This window comes from Canis aureus, chromosome 23, assembly GCF_053574225.1.
Source record: "Canis aureus isolate CA01 chromosome 23, VMU_Caureus_v.1.0, whole genome shotgun sequence".
NCBI lineage: Eukaryota > Metazoa > Chordata > Mammalia > Carnivora > Canidae > Canis > Canis aureus.
Genome location: NC_135633.1, coordinates 6,568,164 through 6,589,691, shown reverse-complemented (window position 1 = coordinate 6,589,691; position 21,528 = coordinate 6,568,164). Strand labels below are relative to the sequence as shown.

Below are 21,528 nucleotides of genomic sequence, written 5' to 3'. Positions count from 1 at the left end.
CGACTAATGGAGCAAAATGACAAGGGGGTGTTTGACTAAGACTGGGGCAGGGCACGGGGGAGAGGAGGAAGGATCTGTTTCTGGAGGGGCCCCTGGATTCTTCACCCATTCATGCACTTAGCAGATATGTATTTGCCACCTTCTAGAGGTTGCACTTTTTTTTTTTTTTTTTTTTTTTAGAGGTTGCATTGTTGCAAATGTCCACAAGAATTTCGCTTCCTGATGTTGGTGACATGGCTCAGGTGAGCGGAATTGACAGGCTTGAAGACACCGGCCAAAACTCTAATTGAAGCCGACGCAACTGAGGTTTTGTCTCAACAAAAGGGAAAGAGAAATTTAAGAGGGGGAAGAAGCATGTTTCATTTATTAGAATGAGCATTCCTACATCTTTTTTTTTTTAGTGGACAAATAAAGCAGTGATGCTTATGTTGTTATTTTTTTTTTTTTTTTTTTAAGATTTTATCCATTTATTAGAGCATGGGTCGAGGAGGAGGAGGAGAAGCAGGCTCCTGGCTGAGCAGGGAGCTCAAGGGGAGGACTTAGTCCAGGACCTGGGCCCACTGGGCCACCCAGATGCCCTTCAGTTTTTGATGTTAATCAACCCACACTCATTTCGTCCTGTAGTATTACTTGATTTTATGCCCAGGATACCATATACCCTAAAATTCTTTGTATTGACTCCTAGACACTTTGAGCCCAACGTGCAGCCTGCCTTTGGGAAATATACAGCCGTCACTCATTCGTTCATTTATTCCTTTATTGATCACTTATGTCTCCTCATGTAGACACTAGGGATTTAGTGATAAATGTAGCTCTTGTCCCACTGGAGGGGTTCACCTCCTGACATGGAAGAGAGACCTTAAACAAGTGGCCTGAAATGTGATGGGAGGATCTAATAGAGACAAGTCAGGAAGACTTACCTGATAAGGGAGGCCTCCTGAAGAAACTGGCTTTTCACCTGAAAACTCAAAAGATGAGGGTTGAGAATTGTTTTCATGGCCGAGGGAACCGTTAGGTCGCAGGTACCTGAGTTGAGAAGGTCTAATCCATTCAAGGAGGTGAAAGAAATTCAATAAAGATGCCTTTAGTTCAGGATGGAGTGAGACCTTATGGCAAGTTGTGTTCATATTAACATTTCCAGTCTCCCACCTTTCCACTTACCTGTTTAAAATGCTATTTTATTGTAAGTCCTTACTTGAGCATTATAATGTGTAAATTTATACATATTTCCCATTAGCCTATTTTCAGTAAACAAGGTCTAGGAAGTTTTCCAGTTTAGAAGAAAGAAAAAAACCTGGGGTTTAGAGCTTCTCTTTAATGTTCCGTTTAATTCAACAACCTTCAGTGAGCATTTACTGAACTTCTACAAAATGCAAAGTGTTGGGGGTTGGAAGATGATGATGACAGGGCTTTCACTTAAACATACAGTCTTGAGGCTGGAGTGGGGAGGGACACGAAAACACACTTAACGGTAACGCAAATCACATGTCCTGTGTTTTAAAAATTGTAAGAATGGTTCTGGGACAGGCCAGTTGTAAACTGGGGAGTTTGAGGAAAGCTTTATAAAGGACCAGTACTTCATTTAGGCCTTAAGCTGTTTGAGCAATCATGGAATAAGGGAAAATTCAAATGAGAGAAATAGTAAGGTAAAACAACATGTACAGTGTGGTCTACAATTACCAGGAGCAATCTCCAGCTTCCTGGTTCTGATCCCTAAATTCCCAGGGTAGCCGTAAATTAGGACAGCGGATAGAAGGCCGAGTTTCAGATTTTTGTTAAAACGTGGTAATCATTCAAACCGTGGCGGTTAAGCAACATCAACAGCTGAGGTTCAGAAAAGAAAGGCTTCCACGAAAATCCTACCTCATGGGGTCTTGGGGAAGATGAAATGAGATAGCAAATGCCAAATGCCGTACTCGGTTTCTTGACTGTCTCTTAATATCCATTCTACAGTCACTCCCACCCACTTTTTTTTTTTAAAGTTTTTTTTTTTATTATTTATTTATTTATTTATTCATGAGAAACACACAGAGAGAGGCAGAGACACAGGCAGAGGGAGAAGCAGGCTCCATGCAGGGAACCCGACATGGGACTCGATCCCGGGTCTCCAGGATCAGGCCCTGGGCTGATGCCAGGCGCTAAAGGGCTGAGCCACTGGGGCTGCCCACTCCCACCCACTTTGAATGGTAACAATGCGATTTGGAATACTGACTTCGCCCAAGGGTAGTGCCTGGTGATCTTGAACCAGTCATCTTAACCTGCCCCTCCTTCTCTTAATTCAGAATTGATTTAGGAAACCAGTCCTAAGCCTTTCAATGGATAGCGTTTCCTAATGACAGAAATTCTTTCAACAATGACCAGGTGAATCATTTTCCATCAGTTAGGCCTAGATGACTCAGAGGATGCTTTCTTACTCTTCAGAGTTGATCGAGCATGAACGCTGAGCGTGAGCATTGACCAGTAGGAAGAGGAAGTGGCAACAGGCCGAGCGTATACAAGGTGAGTAGCAGGCACGCTAGAGTTTCTGTCTTCCTCTTGATATTGCTATATATTTTTATGAAGCCCAAAGCTGCCACAGCCATCGACTTCCCAGGGCCTAAAGAATCTCAGAATCACAAAGACTACGTTGGATCACAACAATGCTAAGACTAACCCTGTTTGGGATCATAGCCCTAAATGTTCCCAGTTGTGGGGTTGTGTGGGTGTGTTATTTGTTTGGTTGTTTGGGTTTGTTGGTTTGCTTTTGGCACATGTGCCAGTTTCAGTTTCATTTTTGTCACTTTCAGCTACATGCACCCAACTAGTACAAGCCTGTAGAACAGCGTATGACATATATAAACAACAAACACTGGCACTTGTTATTATATAAGCCTCCAAAGTATACATCTTCCCACATCTTCCCTAAATTCCACTCGTCCCAAGTGTAAAAGAGCGACCACCGACACTGGTATGGGCAATGGTGAAGAAGACTTGATTGAAGAGAGATGCATCTTGCTGCTGCAATATTTACTCTTGGTCCCGCGAGTTTTCTAATACAATGTTGTTTAGTGGACTATAAAGACTAGAAAAGTCGAATTGGGTTTAGTTTCTAGGTCAGGTCTACATTTTTGTTTCTTTTAAGATATACAATCAGCCAGAAATTATAGGACACAATGCAGCTGAGCAACCAACAGAAAAGAAATACTCTGATATCTCCTTATTCTACTCTGGAAAATGCCATATTTACACATCACCATATTAACTTCAGCTATGTGGTTGTTGAAATAATCTTTGTCTATAAAAATAAGTAAACCTGGATGCCACATCTTCAGGCAAGACAGACATAGAGGGCTTTTCCTTCATCCAGGAACCTGCTTCATGGGAGGAAAGTGTTTTGACCTTTTTACAGTCCCTGGGGTGGGGGGCAGATATGCTGGGCAATGATTACACCTCATCCTGACCCCATGACCTCATTCAAAAACAGGGGTAAGAATAGGGTCTCTGTATGCTTCAGTAACAACAATAAATAACAAGCTGGCACACCTTTTAAAAAAATTTATTATTGAAATACAGCCGACATATAATGTTATATTAGTTTCAGATGTACAACTTAGGGAGCTGACAATTCCATACATTGAGCAGTGCTCACCACAATAAGTATAGTTACCATCTGTCAAGTTGGCACAACTTTTGAAGAGAGATCTCTCGTAAAAACTTTGCAGACACATTTGTCATTTTTTTTCCAACAATGCAATCCATCTTTCTCGGGAAAACTGTCCCGGGTGAGGGGCCCAGGAAGTCAGCGGAAGGGTTCCAGATGTCCAAGAAGGACAGGGCGTCACCCTAGTGAATTCAGGGGAGCTTGTTGGAGAACTCACCTCGTAGGCACAGGTGTAGATGTCCCCTCCAAATCTCTTTTCCCACAAATTTGAGACACTCCTTTCCACTTGCACCATATGTGGCTTTAAGCAGCCTCAAAGCTGACAGTAGAAAGACCACTCTAACAATGCATCTATGTTCTGAAAATCGGAACTTCCAGAAAAATTTTGAAATATTTGATACGAGAAATCTTCAGATTCAAAATCCATTTGCATCATCATGATAAAGTTTAACACTATGTTGCCTTTATAAGGAAAGAAGAGCTTTTCTTTAAAGACTATCTCATTGTGGGGGTGCCTGGGTGGCTCAGCCCGTTAAGCGGCCAACTGTTGGTTGATCTCAGCTCAGGTCTTGAACTCAGGGTTGTGACTTCAAGCCCTGCACTGGACTCCACGCTGGGTGCCTATTAAAAAGAAAAAAAGAAAAAAAAAAAAAAAGACTAAATATATCTCATTTCTTATAAATTTTGATTGGCCATAAAAGTGGTTTATCTGTTTCATTAACAACATTTTTAGTCAGTAGTGACTCTCAAGAATATGAAGAGAACTTAACGTCTTAAGCATTGTGACTGACCCTGCCAAACATAAAACCAATATGCAAAACAAAACAAAAAATCATGGAATCAAGATTTTCTTGCTAAAAAATTTCAGAATTTTAAATGAAGAAGTTTCACGTAAATTTAATATGTAGAATCATCTCTGTACTAGCGTTCTAAGATAAGAAAGTGAAAAAAAAAAAAAAGCTTTTCCCACCCAGTATTTTATGCATGGCTCCCGAACCCTCTTTGTTGACTGCTAGGTGCCACCATGTGAAAAGGGTGGAAAAGATTGCTGCACGTAGGCATTCCAAGGCAGTTAGCTAAAGAAAGGGAAACAAAGAAGGGACATTGCAATTCTGCAATTCAAATTAGCCTTATGTTTTTGTAAATAGAATGGGGAGAAAGTTCGTTGGCTCCTTATTTTCCTTTTGTACTTCCCATTTCACTTCATCTGTTTTCTCTTCCTTTTCCCTGCTCTGCACAGAGGACGGGTCTGACCCTAGACTGTGTCCACCTCGTCTCCTACCCTCTTTTTGCTGCTAAATTGACCAGTGAGAGGCATCAGCAAGCAGTCAGAAGGAGAAGAGACTTTTCTTTCTCTGCTCTCTGCGAAGGCCTCAGGATTCTTGTTCCTTCCTCTAAAAGTTCTAGAAGTGCCCCCTGAGTTTTGATAGCAACTATTGTTCCCTGCAGCCCTGGGTACTTCCTGCTGCTACTAATCCCTGGATGCTTCCCCATGCCTTATTGATGCCCTTATCCCTGGCCATACCTTTGTAAATATTGCCCTGTTAGATTATTTTTAAAATCCCTGCTGACTGTGCCTGTTTCCTGCCAAGACCTTGATGGACACAGTTATTTGAATTAACAGAAGTCTGTGAATCCTAATACCATCAAGCAGTATATGTTTAGGGAACACTGAGTAGTCTAGCACCATGATTCCCAGATACCTTTCTTTGCCATACACTGCTGCTAATCTATGACAAAGTCATCATTATGACAGTGATACATGAAAAATATGACAGAAAATGTGAAATGTTTTCATAAACATAATTTAAGCAAAGGGGGGGAAAGCATTTCTTTGTAAAGCAGTGGTGATATTAAATGGTAATTTTGTGTTTTCGTTCTTTGGAAAGATTAGAGTTTGCCACTATTATCTCAGAAACCTACTTTAAAATATATGAGTGAAAAAGAAAATAATAATAATAAAATAAAATATATGTGTATGTGAGAATAGATGCATGTTTACATCTGGATATATAGACTATAAATCTGTGAAATCCAGAACTCCGAAAATCGCCTGTCTGGTGTAGGAAATGGTAGCAGAATTTGTGAAAACCTTGGATAGGATCTGTGTTCAATTGGCAATCAAATGCTTTTGATAGTTTTGGAGCACAAGAATGCCACGATCATGAATGCTCTAACATAATGTAGACAATTGGTGGTAGCCAACGGGGGCAAACGGCTGGAGAGGGAGGTCCAGTAGAAAAATATTGCAAAAGTCCGTAAAACGACAGTTTCACTAAGGAAGCAGCTGAGCAAACATGAAGGAGGGGTGGGGAGAGGGTGGTAAATAGATTGGAAAATTCTTTGTGAAGAAGAATCAATTCCTTAATGGAGAGGAGAATCAAAATTACTAGGCATATTCTCTTGTAAGTGACTGGCGACGTCTCTTTACCTTTGGAATGGAATGCTTGGACTGGTATTGATTTTGACTGATACAGTTTTGAGAAAAAAAAGAGAAGAAAATAAAAACTCATAGCCAAACATGGCTAGGCAGAAATTTTTATGAACTTGTTATTTAATCCTAGGCTACTGTCATTCCTTACCCTTTTTAGGATCCCCTGGATTACATATATTACGTAGTAGAACAAATGATTTTTGAGTAGTGTGATAACTCCAGGAGACATCTTGATTGCCTGAGGATGGAGTTATTGAAAACATGGGTTGAATTATGCAAAAAGAGGAATTTAAACCAGAATCTCTCTCCCCTTCTTTAAATAATCTCTAATGCAACTCCCAGAATCTGAACATTTACCTTGATATGTCTTGCATTCAGAAACTACTGAAATAATTGAATTAATCACAGTGGAAGAAGCTCTCCAGACTTTTATCATTTTTATATTTTGTCCACTGTTTGGCATGTTTTTGCTTTTGCTTTTTTTGTTTTTGTTTTTCCTTGGCACATGTTTTGAAAAGAAATTCTATCTGTAAGGGACAATGATGAAACTCATGTTGGCATTGGTTGAATATATCATTTAATATAAATATATCATTTAACACTATATATTAATAGATTAAACACCCTTCTCTATTTTCTCTATTTATATGTATTTGTATAGAAGTAAATGAGATGAAATTTCTTTTTTTTTTAAAAAAGATTTTATTTATTTATTCATGAGAGACACACACACACAGAGGCAGAGACCGAGGCAGAGGGGGAAGCAGGCTCCATGCAGGGAGCCCGACGTGGGACTCGACCCTGGGACCCCGGGATCATGCCCTGAGCCAAAGGCTGACGCTCAACCGCTGAGCCACCTGGGTGCCCCCTAGATGAAATTTCTAGTAAGAAGATGCTTGGGCCAAATAATTGAATTACATTTATTTTTAAGATTTTTCTTTTACAGTTGGTGATTTTTTTTCTAATGTCCAAACCAGAAAGAAAAAAAAAATATGAATCAGTTTCTCTACTTTCGAATTAGGAGTTTGATTTCCATGCAGGAGAGCTCTGTAGTAATGTCTGGATGCCTGTATTCTTATCCCACAGTTATCAGTCTCTTGCTATATAACTACCTGCCAGGAAGGGCTTTTTTTTTTTTTTTTTCTGGTTCAATAACTTTTTAAATGTCTGTTGTTCCCATTTTCAAGTCTCCAAAACTTTTATGTGAATTCTTTCAGCACATTTTTTTCATTATTTCCCAACCTTCTTTTTTTTTTTTTTTTCTGGATGGCTGAAGTTTCCAGACATATAACCTGAAATGTCCTGAGAGAATTAACATATAAAAAAAATAAAGCTAAGGAAATGGAAAGCAAAGTATACATGTATAATACATGCATATAGACACATAAAATCATTTTAAATTTTCCTTGAAAAAGCAATAGATAAATCTGATTTTTCATATTAATATTCTCTCCACTGAGCAGCAAATATGGTAAAAAAGTCATCAAGAAACCTTCTTGTTTTTAATAACTTCCAGACCTAATCTTAGTTCTTAGATTGGGCTAGTCTGTTAATATCATTAATGTCAAGAAATGTTTTCCCCAAAGATTCCTAACATTGCAAAATAAACTGGCTGAAATAAGCCAAATAAGTGATTAAAACAAAATTCACAGTATCACAGAAACGTTTTATTGGAAGGTAAAAATTCTTTCTGGTAATGTTTTTATCAGTAAGTTACACAATTTTAAATATAAAGGGAGGCTTTAAAGGGAATATTCCACCATCAGATTTGAGGGAAACACTCCATTGGGGGGGGGACGTTTGAAGCAAATGTGCTGTAACTGATATTTCTTTTTTCTTGATTCTTTTGAATGGATTAATGAAAGTTGTAATTTTCTTACAGGTTGTGTATCTTTACTTACACTGACCCAGTGAGTAAAGCCCCCTATTTCTCGGTATCTTAGAGTATCATGAGTCTTCTTCACCTTTTCTCTAGTTGATGTATTTTGGTGTTCATCTATTTTATGGACACTGGGCATAGAGGATGAGATGTACACAACCGAGCAGCATCTCTTCTTCCAGGATGTGTTCATAATACCTGTAGCCACTTAAAGACATTTCAGTATTCCTTAGACAATCTGGCATGTCAGAAAATGCCAAGAGTTTAGAACAAGACAAAATTGCTGAGGGAATTGTAGGGTAGGAGGAAAAAAGTACTTATAATAATAAAGGCAAGGTTTCAGAAAATACATGTAGCAACTTAAATTTGACTACATAATGGGAAACATTGAGGAACGTTTTCTTCCAGGGAGATTTTTGCCTAAACAATAACGTTACTGAGATTCTACAAAGTCAGGGATTTCAACCAACAGTATAATTTTTGAAGATTTTGAAAATGTCAAATTTTCTAGTCAAAACTTTTGTGTATTAAACATTATAATTTTTAAAGCATGTCAACCTAAATAAAGAGATAAACTGAGGCAAGCTCAAGTTCCCAGAAATTGAGTTTATTCGGGAATAGCAGAGGAATTACAGCTTGGGAAGGGGATGCTGTAGCAAGCTACATACAGGTGAATCCATTGAAGGTTTGGAGTGGGCTGCGTTTATGGCCCAGGAGCGCAAAGAGTAGGGAGTTCACTCATCGTCCAAGCAGTAAGTGCATTGGCTTGAAGATGGAGAGGGAGTCTTAGCAGATGTGAATTGGTCAGGAGGTAAATCTTCCTCTTCTGTAAAGCAGGCATTTATGGGAAATCAGTCTCTCGGCTCTTAAATTGGGTTCTTCTGAGGGTGCACTCGTGAGATTCCCCATTTCCTATTTCCTGGCTCCATTGTTGATTGGAATTCATTCACCAAGGTATAATGTTCTTAACTTTTTCTAGTATTTTCTGTCGATGGTGTTCTTGGTTGTAAAAATACAAAATACACATGATTTTACTCATCTAAGTGAGTAAAAACAATTTGATGTTTTTATCCTCTGCCCAACCAGGAGAATATCTGTGAATATTCACAATTCTGTATAAGGAGAAATGATTGAAGTGAACTCTGTGTTCTCCTCTAGCTTTGTAATGTGACAGTTCTAATTAGTTTTTTTTTTTAAATAGATTTGAGTAAAAAGGAAAAAAAAAAAACGTAATTCAAACAGGATGACTGAATATCTCTACAGCGAGCATGAGGATGGGCTTGCCGCCTTTTGCCTATGCCAGCTGCCAGGTTTTCCTTTACTTTCCTCAACTTTTTCAAACTTAAAGGCCACTAAATCTAGCACTCAAGTTCTAGCAGTTCAAGTATTTCCAACTTTGAACCCATCGATGTGTTCTTGAATTTTGTAATCTCTTAAGGTATATGGTTGAGGAACCTAAACTATGAATATTATTAATCTGATACCTAGGTGATAGGAAATTGGAAGGACTCCCCACACAGCATTAAAGGAAATAAGCAATTGGAACTGCCAAAAGAAAAGTCTGTTTTGAGAAAGGTGGGGTGTTTGGGAAACACAGTCATAAAACATCTGACTGACTGTGTTAAATGGGTTTTGTGTGGCGTCTCTTTTAGAAGGTAATCCAGAAATCAAAAACCTCCTTCACACACCAGCTTAGTGAAGTAGTATTAGCACCCTGCCAAGTTTGTTTTCTCTTTCTACACTTTCTTCCCTCACTTCCTCTTCCTTCCCTCCTTTTCTTTTTGATATTGCTCTTGTTTCTTTTCTTTTGTTCACTCCTTTGTTTTTATATATGGTCAGAGAAAGACTCACCAGCTTCTCTGAATACAAAGCACTCAGAAAAGGGAGGTAATATTATTTTGTGTAAATTGGAGCAGTGAGAAATACATGCAGACTTTATTTTATGATGTTTTCAAAAAAAAAAAAAATGCACCTTACCTCTATCTTGACCAAAGTAATCTTATTTCTATTCCACAACAGTCTTGTTCTTTCTTTCCTCAGCCACTATAGGACTAATGTTTCTTGCACCTGGAATCATTGTCTTCCCTTCTGCTTTGCGTGAAACACTTCCTACCATGCTACACAACCTAAGTCCAAGCCTACCTCCTTTATGAGTCTTTCCTGATAGCTGCAGCTGAAAGTAATCTGTTTCACTTGCAGATTCCTATAACACTTGTGGTTGGACTGTTAATTTGTCATTTGCTATTTACTGCCTTTTACTACAACCTAGGTTCCTTTTATGATGCAAACAGCATAATAGTTTAATGACATGAACCTCCTGGATCCATTACCAAGCTCCGTATATTGCTACTACAAGGGTTCAATAGTCCGGGTTCATTGTGTAGGGACTCTCCTCCACAAAAACGGCCCAAATACACGAGCTGATTACATTTTCAAGCGGATGTGTGCACCTCAGCTCTAACTTTCACCTTTTTGAATGGGATGACTGTGTCTTAAGGACGTTTTCTAAAGTCCACAATAATGTTTATAGTACTTTGCAGAGTGCAGGAATGCAAGATGATGGACTGGAAAGGATATGCATTTTCTTACATGGTAAGACTTCTTTTCAACAGACGTTGAGCTTCTAAGGTGGAGGGACTAAGGCTTTGAACCTCTGGTTCTTAGCATAATCACTGTTACATAGTTGGTACCAGTGTTGCTTTTACATTAGCCTTGGACAAGTTACTTAACTTTTCTGAGTCTATTCCTTCATCTATAAAGAAAAGATAATAATATGTGTCATAAGGTTGTTAGGAGGACTCAGTAAAATCATGTTGCAAGGCTTCTAGCACATTACTAGTACACTACGTACAATTCCTATTAGAGAGTTCTCTTTCCCTTTCCCAATTATGTGGCAGTTTTCAACAGGATCCCAGGAATCTTTGACACTTCTCCTATTGAAAGGATAGACCAATATTGCACAACAAAAAGGAGGCTATGTGCCTCCTGAGGCTAGACCTGAAAACGCCATGCAGCTTCCATGGTTTTCTCAGATGGCTTGCTCCAGGACATTCCTCTAGCAACACTCCCTCTAGGAATCTGGCCACCATGCTGTGAGCAGGCCAATTCACATGAAGAAGCCTTCAGTCATCCAACCTCAGACACCAGATGTGTGCGAGTGGCAGAGTCTGCAGGATATTCCAATCCCTGAGTTTCCCTACCTGAAACCCCAGGCATCTTGGAACAGAGATAAGCCATCCCTGCAGTGCTCCGTGTGATATTTTCCATAGGGTTTGTTAGCAAAATTATGGGTGGTTGTTTTACATCGTTAAATCTGGGGTGGTTTGTTACACGGCAATAGAAACTAGAGCATGAGGTGTTACCTGGACGAAGGTGCTTAATTCAAAACCAGGCTAAAGACTATGAGGTCATTATCACTTAATGGTTCAATAACATTTTAAAACCCCTCCAGTTAGAATTATTTAAATACTTTCCTTCCTAAGTAAGTGTAAAATAACTTGTAAAGTAACTCATAGGTTCAAGTGATAGGAAATAAATAATAAATAATGTAAAAGTTGCCCCCTTTTTTTTTTCTGATAAAAAGGGACATTTTTCCCAATGTGTAGTATCTCCCTGGACCTTTATTATGAAACTAATAGATAGATAGACTGTAAAGAGTTAAATGGGTTAACTGTTTAGTCCTCATGGTTAGAAAATAAAAATTTTCATTAGAGAAAAAAACCTATTGTGTGATGCGTACGTCTGAATTAATAACCACATCTGTTAGAAAATTAATTGAATTGAAACTTGAGTTATGTGTTTAAGAGTTCAAACTTTTAAATTTCGTATCCAACACTATCTAAAATCTGGTCAGAGCCTCATCCCAGCTTCTATAAACTGAACACCCAGGCTCTCCAGACTCTTCTCATTTCCTGAAGACTGTACACTTTTGCACTTCCACTCCTGGGCTCACCTCCCCTGCATTATCCTGAAAGTCACCCCACCATGTCGCCTGCCCTAATTCCCAGAGACATGCTGCCCTTTCATCACTTCGTTTTCCTGTAGATGGTCATTTGTATCAATATTTAGCATTTATTTCATTCCACATTAGGCTCATTCTTCATGTCTGCTTCCTTCACCAATGGAAGATTTTTCAAGGGAAAGATTCATCTTTGCATTCCCACAGGACCTATCTTATGTACTTAATAAAGATTTCCTAAATGATAAAAAATACAGATAGAAAATATTCAGAAGTAAGTTTATATAATATGGCAAGAAGCCTTCCCAAAACACTATCCGAATCTCCATCTGTTCTTTAATTCCAAAATTTGTTCAAAGAACTTGAAAAGCAAGAACAACAAGAAAATTACTGAACTTTGTTGGAATCATAAACTCCAAATTGTAAAAATTGCCAATTTGCTTTGGAAAAAATTAGTGTCTCAGGAAGACGTCTGTATAATTCCCATACATAACGTGGTTCCACAAGCTCTGCCTCAGTGAAAAAAATTAATGTACGGTTTGGCAGGCCTCACAAATGCCTCATCAGCTCACTCAGCAGAAAAAAAAAAGTTAAACCAAACCATAAAATGTAAATAATATTCCTTCTTGGTACAGAGCCTAGCTTTATTCCCTTACCTTCTGTGTGCCTGGCACAAATATTTAGGTTAAATATTAAATTTTCATTAGGAAAATTAGTGCAATCATTAAAGGTGAGTATGTGAGATTTTATAAGTCATTTAATAATTCCAAGGAGGAGTGTTAAGTAAACTTTTTGTCTGTAGCATGTTTTTGTACTTTCTGTGCCTCTTGGATCATACTTTTTCCCCTATTATTTCATAGAAATATTATTTAGTAAAAAATAAAAATATCTTTATGTGGCGTCATATTGTCTGAATAAGACTGCAGACCAAGGTTATTCATCAATAAGGAATGAAAAATGTTTCAAAACAAGTTGGAAATTTCTTATTTCAATCACATCTATAATTTCTACAAACCTTAAACCAGAGCATATACTAGTTGTTGATGTCTCCTCTGATTCTTGACTTAGAACTTGGGTCTTAAACTTGGCTATATTTCCTGAAACTTGAAGCTTTCCCTAGTATCCTTATGAGTTGCAGCAACATATGTCATTAATGAAGGGAGTTGGGTAACTTTCCTGCTATTGTTCTTAATTCAGCACATGACAGACACCAACCACCAATTAAGGCGATCTGCCTAAGGCATAGAATGTTGAAAATAAATATCTGATGAAGCAAAGAGAATGATGTAAGAAAAAGAAAAAAAATAGAATATGATCATGTAAAAAAGAGAAAAAAAATCGAATGAATGTGAAGAGAATGTTCACATATTGGGGAAAAAAACCCCAACAATGTATAATCCAGGTAACTTTTAAAAAAACAATTACTGGAATTAAAAAAAATAAATAAAAAGCACCGAAAAGGAAACCTTATGCTTTGACAAATCCACAACCAAGTGGTAAGGCAAGATTAACAAATGAAAATCATCCCCGTTCTTTGTTCATAGGCTGCAAGATATATGAGCTAAAGAAAATTGCTGACAGTGGAAATGGTCACAGGCAGTTCAAGTTACAGTGGATATCATGCAGAGGTATTGCTTATTACTTTCCCACCGGAGGTGTCGGTCATGAGTGTGTGTGTGTGTGTGTGTGTGTGTGTGTTACTTATAGTGCTTACATACATTTATACTCTACACTGGATATTTTCATTTTTATTCTATCAAAGCTTTAATATTTTTTTTACTCTTCTTTAGTTTTCACTTTTAGAAAGTATTTTGAGGTGACTTACAAACATTCACATGACATATGATTAGTAGATTTCTATGGAAAGGAGATAGCGGGAAGGAAGGAACATTCTAAGAGAGGAGGACAACGAAGCACAAAGAATCTGGATATCACATAAGAATAATTCTGGAAATTGGAACAAGGTGAAGAAAGGGAAGTAGGATAAAACCAGAGTTTTCCCTCTCCTCCATCCGATTTTATAAATTTAACTTTTCATGGCAGGACACATCAGAACGTGGTGACCCTAGATGAAAGTCATGACTCTTTGTTACAATCCAAAGGAGAGGACGGTGCTGGGCAAAGCCCCACCAGGGCTTGCACCCTGGGACACGGTAAAGCAAACTGTTACGCGTGGGGGATGGCTTCTGTATGGCAAGCTCAGTGGCTTTACAAATCTTTTCAGAGCTCCCAGGGGACTGGATATTTGGAATAATTTTGCAAATGTAAGGTAAAGGGGCTCTGCTAATTGTCTGATACCTGGCCCCAGGGAGATTAGGGCAATTGTGGGTGGATATTTCCTCTTCACCTCTTTCTCCTGTGGTGGTTAATTTTATGTGTCAGCTTGACTAGGCCCAAATATTGATCTGACATCATTCTGAGTGTTTCTGTGAGAATGTTTTTAGACGTTTTAAATGTTTTAATATTTAAATCGGTGTATTGACCTCCCTGCTGTGGATGGGTCTCGTCTAATCAGTTGAAGGCCTGGTTGACTAAAAAGAATGACTCTCCGTTGAGTAAGAGTGAATGCTTGACTGATCTTGAACTAGAATATGGCCTTTCTTTATGCCTTCCTGGGTCTTGAGACTTCTGGACTTCATGTTGGACCTACACCCTCAGCTCTGCTGAGTCTCCAGCTTGCCAACTCAGCCTGTGGATCTTGGGACTTGTCAGCCTCCATAATCACAAGAACCAGTTTCTTATAATCATCTCCTTCGGTCTCTGGGCTATTTGGCCTGCTTATGCTGTGGGACCTAATTAGCAAGAAGCCTTCCCTAACTTACATCTATCCTCTCCTGCAGCCAAAGCCAAAAGGAAGGAAACTATTTCTAGATAGTGTTTGAAATCTTCTCTTGACTTTTCTTGGTTAGAAGCTTTATCATCGTATCTTCTGTGTTCCTTCAATGAGTTCTTTATATTGCTATAGAGTATTTGACTTAATTCTTTGTGACGTGGAGCCCTTGGCCCCAGGGGCAGCTCATCTGACCTTGAGTTAGGACACCTGACACAGGTGGTCTCGTCTTTTCAAAAATGATTCTGTTATTTTTCTGAGTATTATTGCATTACTGTATTTTAAAATTTGAACATCGGTTCATTCTAATTTTATCTCAGAAGTAAAACTATTAATGTATGGGCTCTTCCCTCTCTTTAAAAAGAAAGAAAAAAGAAAGCATGGTCAGAAGGAAAGAAGAAGAAAGGAGGAAAAGAAGGAAGAAAGGAAGGAAGAAGGAAGACATGAGGTCAGTCCCACCCCTGCTGTTCACTAGACCATTTTCCCTACTAGGTTGTGAGCTCCTGGAGAGCAGGCCCTGCAACTTCACGTTTATATAACAAGTGCACACACAAGGCTGGAGGATGGATGGATGGAGGGATGGATGGATGAATGGATAAACCATGAAGCCATTGGTATAAAATGGTATAAAATGGGAAGCCATAAAGTGAGGAGGAGAGAAAGATTCAGAGAAAGGGTTCATAAAATTTTTTGCTCTTCTGTGTATCTAATGACAGTAATGTTCCTATCCCGGGGTGGGGGAGTGGATTGTTATCATGAATCAATGAGATGATTTAGGGGCTCAGTAATAAAATACCTAACATTGACTTGACACTTGCTGTAGGTCAGACAGCAAACTAAATGCTTTATGGGTATTATATAGCACTTGAGTCATGCCTATGAGTGAGGAGCTATTTGATATCCTCACTTTATGGTTGTGGAAACTGATAACTCAAAAGGTTAGGTGATTTGCCCATAATTTTTAGGAACTAAGTGAAGACACTAGAATTTGACCTTGGTTTTGTCTGTCTCCAACCTGGACCCTTAATTACAATGCTAACTGTAATGACTATTATTTTTACAATTTAGCATGTCTCCTTCCTTGACAGCTCCAGTGGGGACAATGACTAGTGAAAGCTCTTTGCAAATCTCTCAAGTCCTTGTGGCCACTGTGACAGCAACAGTATTTTCCTCTGCCAAGAGAAGCCCCTGACCCCTTCCTGCGCTGCTCTCTCATTTTGGGGCTGTGACACCTTTTGTGACCTATTGCCTAGTCTAGAAAAGCCCTTCCATGAGATAACTTTAAGAGCCATTTCTCTAAATGTTTGGTGTAAATCAGAGATTGGCAAAGATCCCATGTTCGTAAACTACGTTCTAGTTACAACAATGGAAATTTCAGCAAGTTTTCTCATCCCCCAGCAAAGTACTCCTAAGTTTGTCATTATCGGTGTTCTTAAAAATTAATGGATAGCTCGACCAAAGTCTACCTGCGAGAGAGTCCCAAGAAAAGTGATTGTAAAACGTCACTTGTAAATTTTTCTATCCATGATGACGCAAAACCAACAGCTGCCACCATCTCTGCAGAATTCCCATTTAATTCTCTTTTGATGCACACACTTTTATCCGTTCCATCACCCAGTGAATACCACTTCTTCTCTTTCAGATATTCCATGGTTTATGGCTCATTTATTCATTCACTCCATCATTCAACAACCTTTGGTTGGTGCTCTGTTGAGTACTTGATATGCAAAGATGGATTTAACTGCTCTCAAGGGACTCACAGTTTAGTGGGGGGGTGGGGATAGAGATGCATAAGAAAATCACCGTGACGCTACATCATAAATGAGATACAAGAAATGGAAAAATTCTCAGAGCACAGCAATATTTCTGCCAGAGAGATCAGGAGAGCGACAAAGAAGACGACTATTAAGCTGGTCCTGGAAGAATGAATCTGATTTCTTCCAAGGGAGAAAGTAAAAGGTAAAAGATCATTCTAGTCAGCATGAGCAATGGCATGGAGGTGTGAGGGTGTATGATGTTTGGGATATTGTGACATGACATCGTGTCAAGTCCACTGCTAACAATATATACGCACATCTGGTTTGTAGTTTATAATGAAATCGTCTGTTCACTGATACCCTATCTTCATTTTGACTGATATTCTTAGTTTAGTTTCCAGGTCGTTTTTTTTTTTCAACTGTGGGTTGTGAAATATATTTAGCAGTTCTTCAACAGCATTTCTTTTCAACTGAATGGCATAGAAAGACTAGAATAAAGCCAAGTAGAAAAATATCAGAATAAAATTAAAAAAAAATATCCGAGTGCATTGATAGAGGAAGGTAAGTACTGTTCTGTGAAACTGCGTGGGTTGGTCGTGGGTGTCTGAGTGTGTGTCTATGTGTCTGTTCCATAATGTATTTTTTATTATGGGTCACAATAAAAAAAAAGTTTGAAAGCCACTGAGGTAGTAATTTTTTTCTATTACTTTTCATTGCACTCGTATTATATTGGTTATGATTAAACCTTGAGTCCAAATCAACCTTGGGTTTTAATGAAGTGACAAGTGACACAGACTGACCTCATTTATAAGCCTGGCACACAGGCAAGCATCTGTTTTACTGAATGCTAGTTACATTTTACCAGATGAAATGATTCTAGCTTGGGACTGAAACCATCATTTATGATGTTATTTTAACATTATTTTTCTATTCTGAGTTCCAAACTACTAAATTAAAGACAATATATAAAAATCTAACCAATTAGTCCTAAGTTTCCTAAGAGACTGGCTTTTACTGTAATAGTCATTTTTTCATTCAACAATTATTTATCGAGTGCCTACTATATACCCATTGGCGTTCTAGATGCTGGAGATAACAATGGTATAAAAGAAAGACAAGATGATCGAAATAAAAATATTTTACATTAAACACTCATTATTAAATTTGAGCTTGCGATTAGGATGGCATGATATTTTAACAGAAGTTTTAGGAACAAGCCATAAGAATATTTAATGAAGGTAAAATAAAAAGCCCAATTCCAACTTGAACGAGAAAAATCACACAACAGTATGTACTGTATAGGGGACTTAAAACTAGATGAGATAAATGGCATATTTCATAAAACGATTTTAATCTATCCCCTGTGTAAAAATGAGAAGACGTGGCCTTATATATAGCACACATTTTGCAAAAATATGAGTCTTGAACAGTAGGGAACGAATATCGATGCTACTGTTGTGCTGTGCTTATAAAGTTTAAAGTTCTCCATTGAGAGTAAAGCAATAGATTTTTTTTTTTTTAAGTAGCATGTCAAACTGAGTAAACCTTGAACTTTTCCCATGAAATTTCTCACTTATTCTTTGTAGTTTTATATATGAGTGGTGATGAAAAGTCACAGCCTTTACCAGTTATCCCTAACAGTAGCTGTAATTACCATATTAGGACTTCTGTCTGCCTTAAGACATTAAAACATTTTATTTCAGTATATATCAATGGAAGGCCTACCCTGTGGGCCAAGCTGCTAGGGAGGGAAATATAAAGATGTTCAACATCACTGATAAAGGATTTCAGTAAAATGTAAGTGCTTTCACTTATTCCATTGCTTCATGTGCTTCTCTAGCCCCCCTGCACGTCTTTATGCTGCTTTCAGCATCATCATTCTCACTTGCTTCTCCAGCCATCATTTGCCACCGTTAAATGCCTTTCGCAGTTATTTAGAAATATAAGAATGCCTTGGTCACCTTTGCAAATTTATTTTACCCAGTATCTCTCGCCACGTGATTTAACGTCTTCCAACACGCCGACAGATCCCCCTCATCCAGTGAAAGTTTGCCCTATGTTACAGAATAAGTGAGTATTTATTATTTCTATGGGGGAGAGAGAAGAGGGAGAAAAAGGGAGGGGGACGTGGAGGAGGAGGAGAGGCTATCCTAAAGATGAGGACAAAAATAATTGTATTGTTCATTTTCTGCATATGTATTTTTTAAGAGAAAAGGTCCAGTTCATATGCGAGACAATATTGAAGGTTTAGAATGCCCAAAACACATATTAACCCCTAAACTTTCAATATGAGAATCCTCTAAGCTGTGATAACTTACAAAGAAAACTAACCTGAATCTGGCTTGACTTTTCTTCTTTATGCTGTCAAGCTTCAAGAATGTATTTAGACTTTTTTTTTTCTTTTTTTTACCTTGTTAGATGAGGAATTTGTTTCCTTCACTTTCACACTGCAGAAGTTATAGTTGAGTCTGTTGGGCCATGGTTTCCCAAGATGAATACGTTCAGATTGAGACCAAGGCAGGAAAATTCTTGGACAAAGAGTGTCTGACAAATGTACCAGTGGCCAATTGGAATACATAAACAGAAATCTGATTTTGTAAATCACAAAATGAAATCAAACAGTTGTTAAAAATGCTGAAAAAAATGTTAAATGGAAACATTATTTTCATGCCTCTTTAGAAATATGTATTATTTCTTTTTTGAAATATTTTATTTATTCTGAGAGAGAGAGAGAGAGAGAGAGAGAAAGAGTATATGAGCAGTGGGAGGAACAGAGGCAATGGGAGAGAGAGAATCTCAAGCAGACTCCACACTGAGTGCAGATCCCTACACAGGGTTTGATCTTACAACCCTGAGATCATGACCTGAGCAGAAATCAGGAAATCAAGAGTTGGTTGCTTAACTAACTGAGCCCTGTATTACTTCTCTTTTGACATCAAAAGAATATTCAACACAATGCTCAGATGTTAAGGGGGAAAAAATGCATATTTCTCCTCCGCTTTTCCTTGTTGGCTCTTCCTAAAAGGACAGAGGATCTGCTATAAGGCCAATACTAACACTAAAAATACCTGGAAAGGAGGGCCTTGGAGGAGTCATTTGAATGACTATGCTTTCCCCATGCCTCTGTTAAGCTTCCTTATTTTCCTACACTGGGTTGAACACTGCTCCTAAACCAACAAAAATATTGCTTTTTATATTATCAATATTGAACAATGTGACAATATTTATATCTGCAGAAAAATAGGACATACAATTTTCAAAATTCATGGTGTTAGATTCTTTGAACTCTTATTATATACCTCGATGATACTTAAATTAACCATCTATCGGCTGATGATATTTCGATCATGAACAATTATCGAGGGTGTTTGGTCTTTTTCCTAAATGGCACAGATTCAGAAACTCAAGAGACTTTATTGGAATACTCAGATCTGGTTAAATTCTGAGAAATGTCAGCATCATTTGCTCGAATTCATCACTAACCCGCTCTGTGTGCTTCGCTGTTGTCGTTCCTGTGTGTCTGAGCGACAACACAGGCTTTTTATAATGTCATTTCTCCTTCAAATGAAGAGTGGTTCTTTTCACTGGCTTGTGGGGAGCCCAGGAGGAATAGGGAGCTGCCAGCTGCAACATCAGCCCGAACTAAGACGAAAAGCCTCAGAGCTCAATGCCACCAAACTTCAAAATCCTTTGTCCCTTTCCTCTTTACTTGTACTACCAGCTCCAGCAAGCAACTGATGCAGTTTCTGGATGTGTTAAAGCAAGTAACCCCTTCCAGATGAGAGCAATAATGAATGCAAAATGCCTTTTTGCAACTTTTGCAACTCTCGACATCACTTAGCTATATGGATCTACAGGTAGTTTCTATTTTGGGGGGTGGGGGGTGGGGTGGGTAGGTTACTCACTACGCTAAAACAGAAAGGAGGTCCAGGAGAGGATCGGACTACCTGGGCCAAGGCCATCCTATGCGTCGGTCGGAGATGCACAGGCGACTGATGGACACGTAAACGAAAGCAAACACAGAAAACGTGGTCATTGGGTCGGACTCTGGGCGGAAAGCGGTCACGGGCCGCCGTGGGGACCCTGAGCGTGGGTAGCAGAGGTGGGGCGGGCCTCGCACCTCCGTGCACGCCACGGGAAGACAGACAGCAGTTGGAGAAGACAGACAGACAGACAGCAGTTGGAGACAATGGCCCACGACCTATGCAACATACAGCTGAGCTGCAGGCGCGGGGAGGGGAGGGCGGACTTGTGTTTCCTTTTGCAAAAGCGAAAACAGCCGTGAGCTGAGCGCTGGCTCTTCCAAAACCTGCAGCTGAAAAAGAATCGTAGGAAATCAGATCGTCCAGTTTGGAACGGAGGGCGGCCGGGGTGCTGGAAAGCTCTTGCCCCTGCGTCTGCAGAACCCGCGGCCAGCGGGGCAGGACTTTTCCAACACCCAGTTTCAATGTCGAGCTAAAGCCCCGGGCTGTGCTCAAGCCCCGGAGTTAAACCTGGTCCCCTCCCGCCGCACCCCCGCTCCCGGGCCGCGCTGGGGGCCCGGGGCTCCCCCCCCCCCCCCCCGCCCAGGGCGTGCAACGCGATCTCTCCCCCTGCGAAGGGGAAATCGGCTCCCCGCGGGGCCGTCCACCCGAGAAAGTAAGCCCTAAGCCCCCGCTCGCTCCACGCGGCCCGAGGAGCTGAGGCGAGGTGTTCCGGGCGGGGGCGGGGGCGGGGAGGGGGCGGGGGGCGGGGGCGGGGAGGGGGAATCGTTTTCCCAAACAGCAGCGAGAGGAGCCACCAGAGAAGTATGAGGAGGGGCCGCGCGGCTGGAGCTGCCGCCGCCGGGCTGCTGGGTGCGGAGCGCGGCCGCCACGACCTGCGCCAGGGGCCCCGACACCCCGCGGGAGCCGAGCCCCCCGCCCCGCGCCCCGGGGGCCGCCAGCAGCCAGCTCCGGACGCGGGGTGAGCCGCCGGCCGAGCCGCTCCCCGCCGCCGCCGCCGCCGCCAGGGGTGCGGGAGCCCTGCTGCAGGGGCGCGGGGCGGGGGGC

General features: G+C 40.0%; 1 protein-coding gene across 13 annotated transcripts in view; it reads left to right on the top strand.

Moving 5' to 3' along the window:
• Positions 1-21,528, top strand: part of GAS2 (growth arrest specific 2) — a 150,535-nt gene that overhangs the window by 1,764 nt on the left and 127,243 nt on the right. For 3 of the 13 annotated variants that reach the window (XM_077866181.1, XM_077866194.1, XM_077866196.1), the window contains exons 2-6: positions 2,422-2,499; positions 13,456-13,539; positions 13,955-14,064; positions 15,106-15,189; positions 16,384-16,700. The gene's annotated coding sequence lies outside the window, so the exon portion shown is untranslated. Of the gene's footprint in view, positions 1-2,421; positions 2,500-13,455; positions 13,540-13,954; positions 14,065-15,105; positions 15,190-15,236; positions 16,701-18,482; positions 18,569-21,059; positions 21,137-21,298; positions 21,443-21,528 lie in introns of those variants that run through there. The other 10 variants (XM_077866182.1, XM_077866188.1, XM_077866187.1 and 7 more) reach the window with 10 other exon arrangements.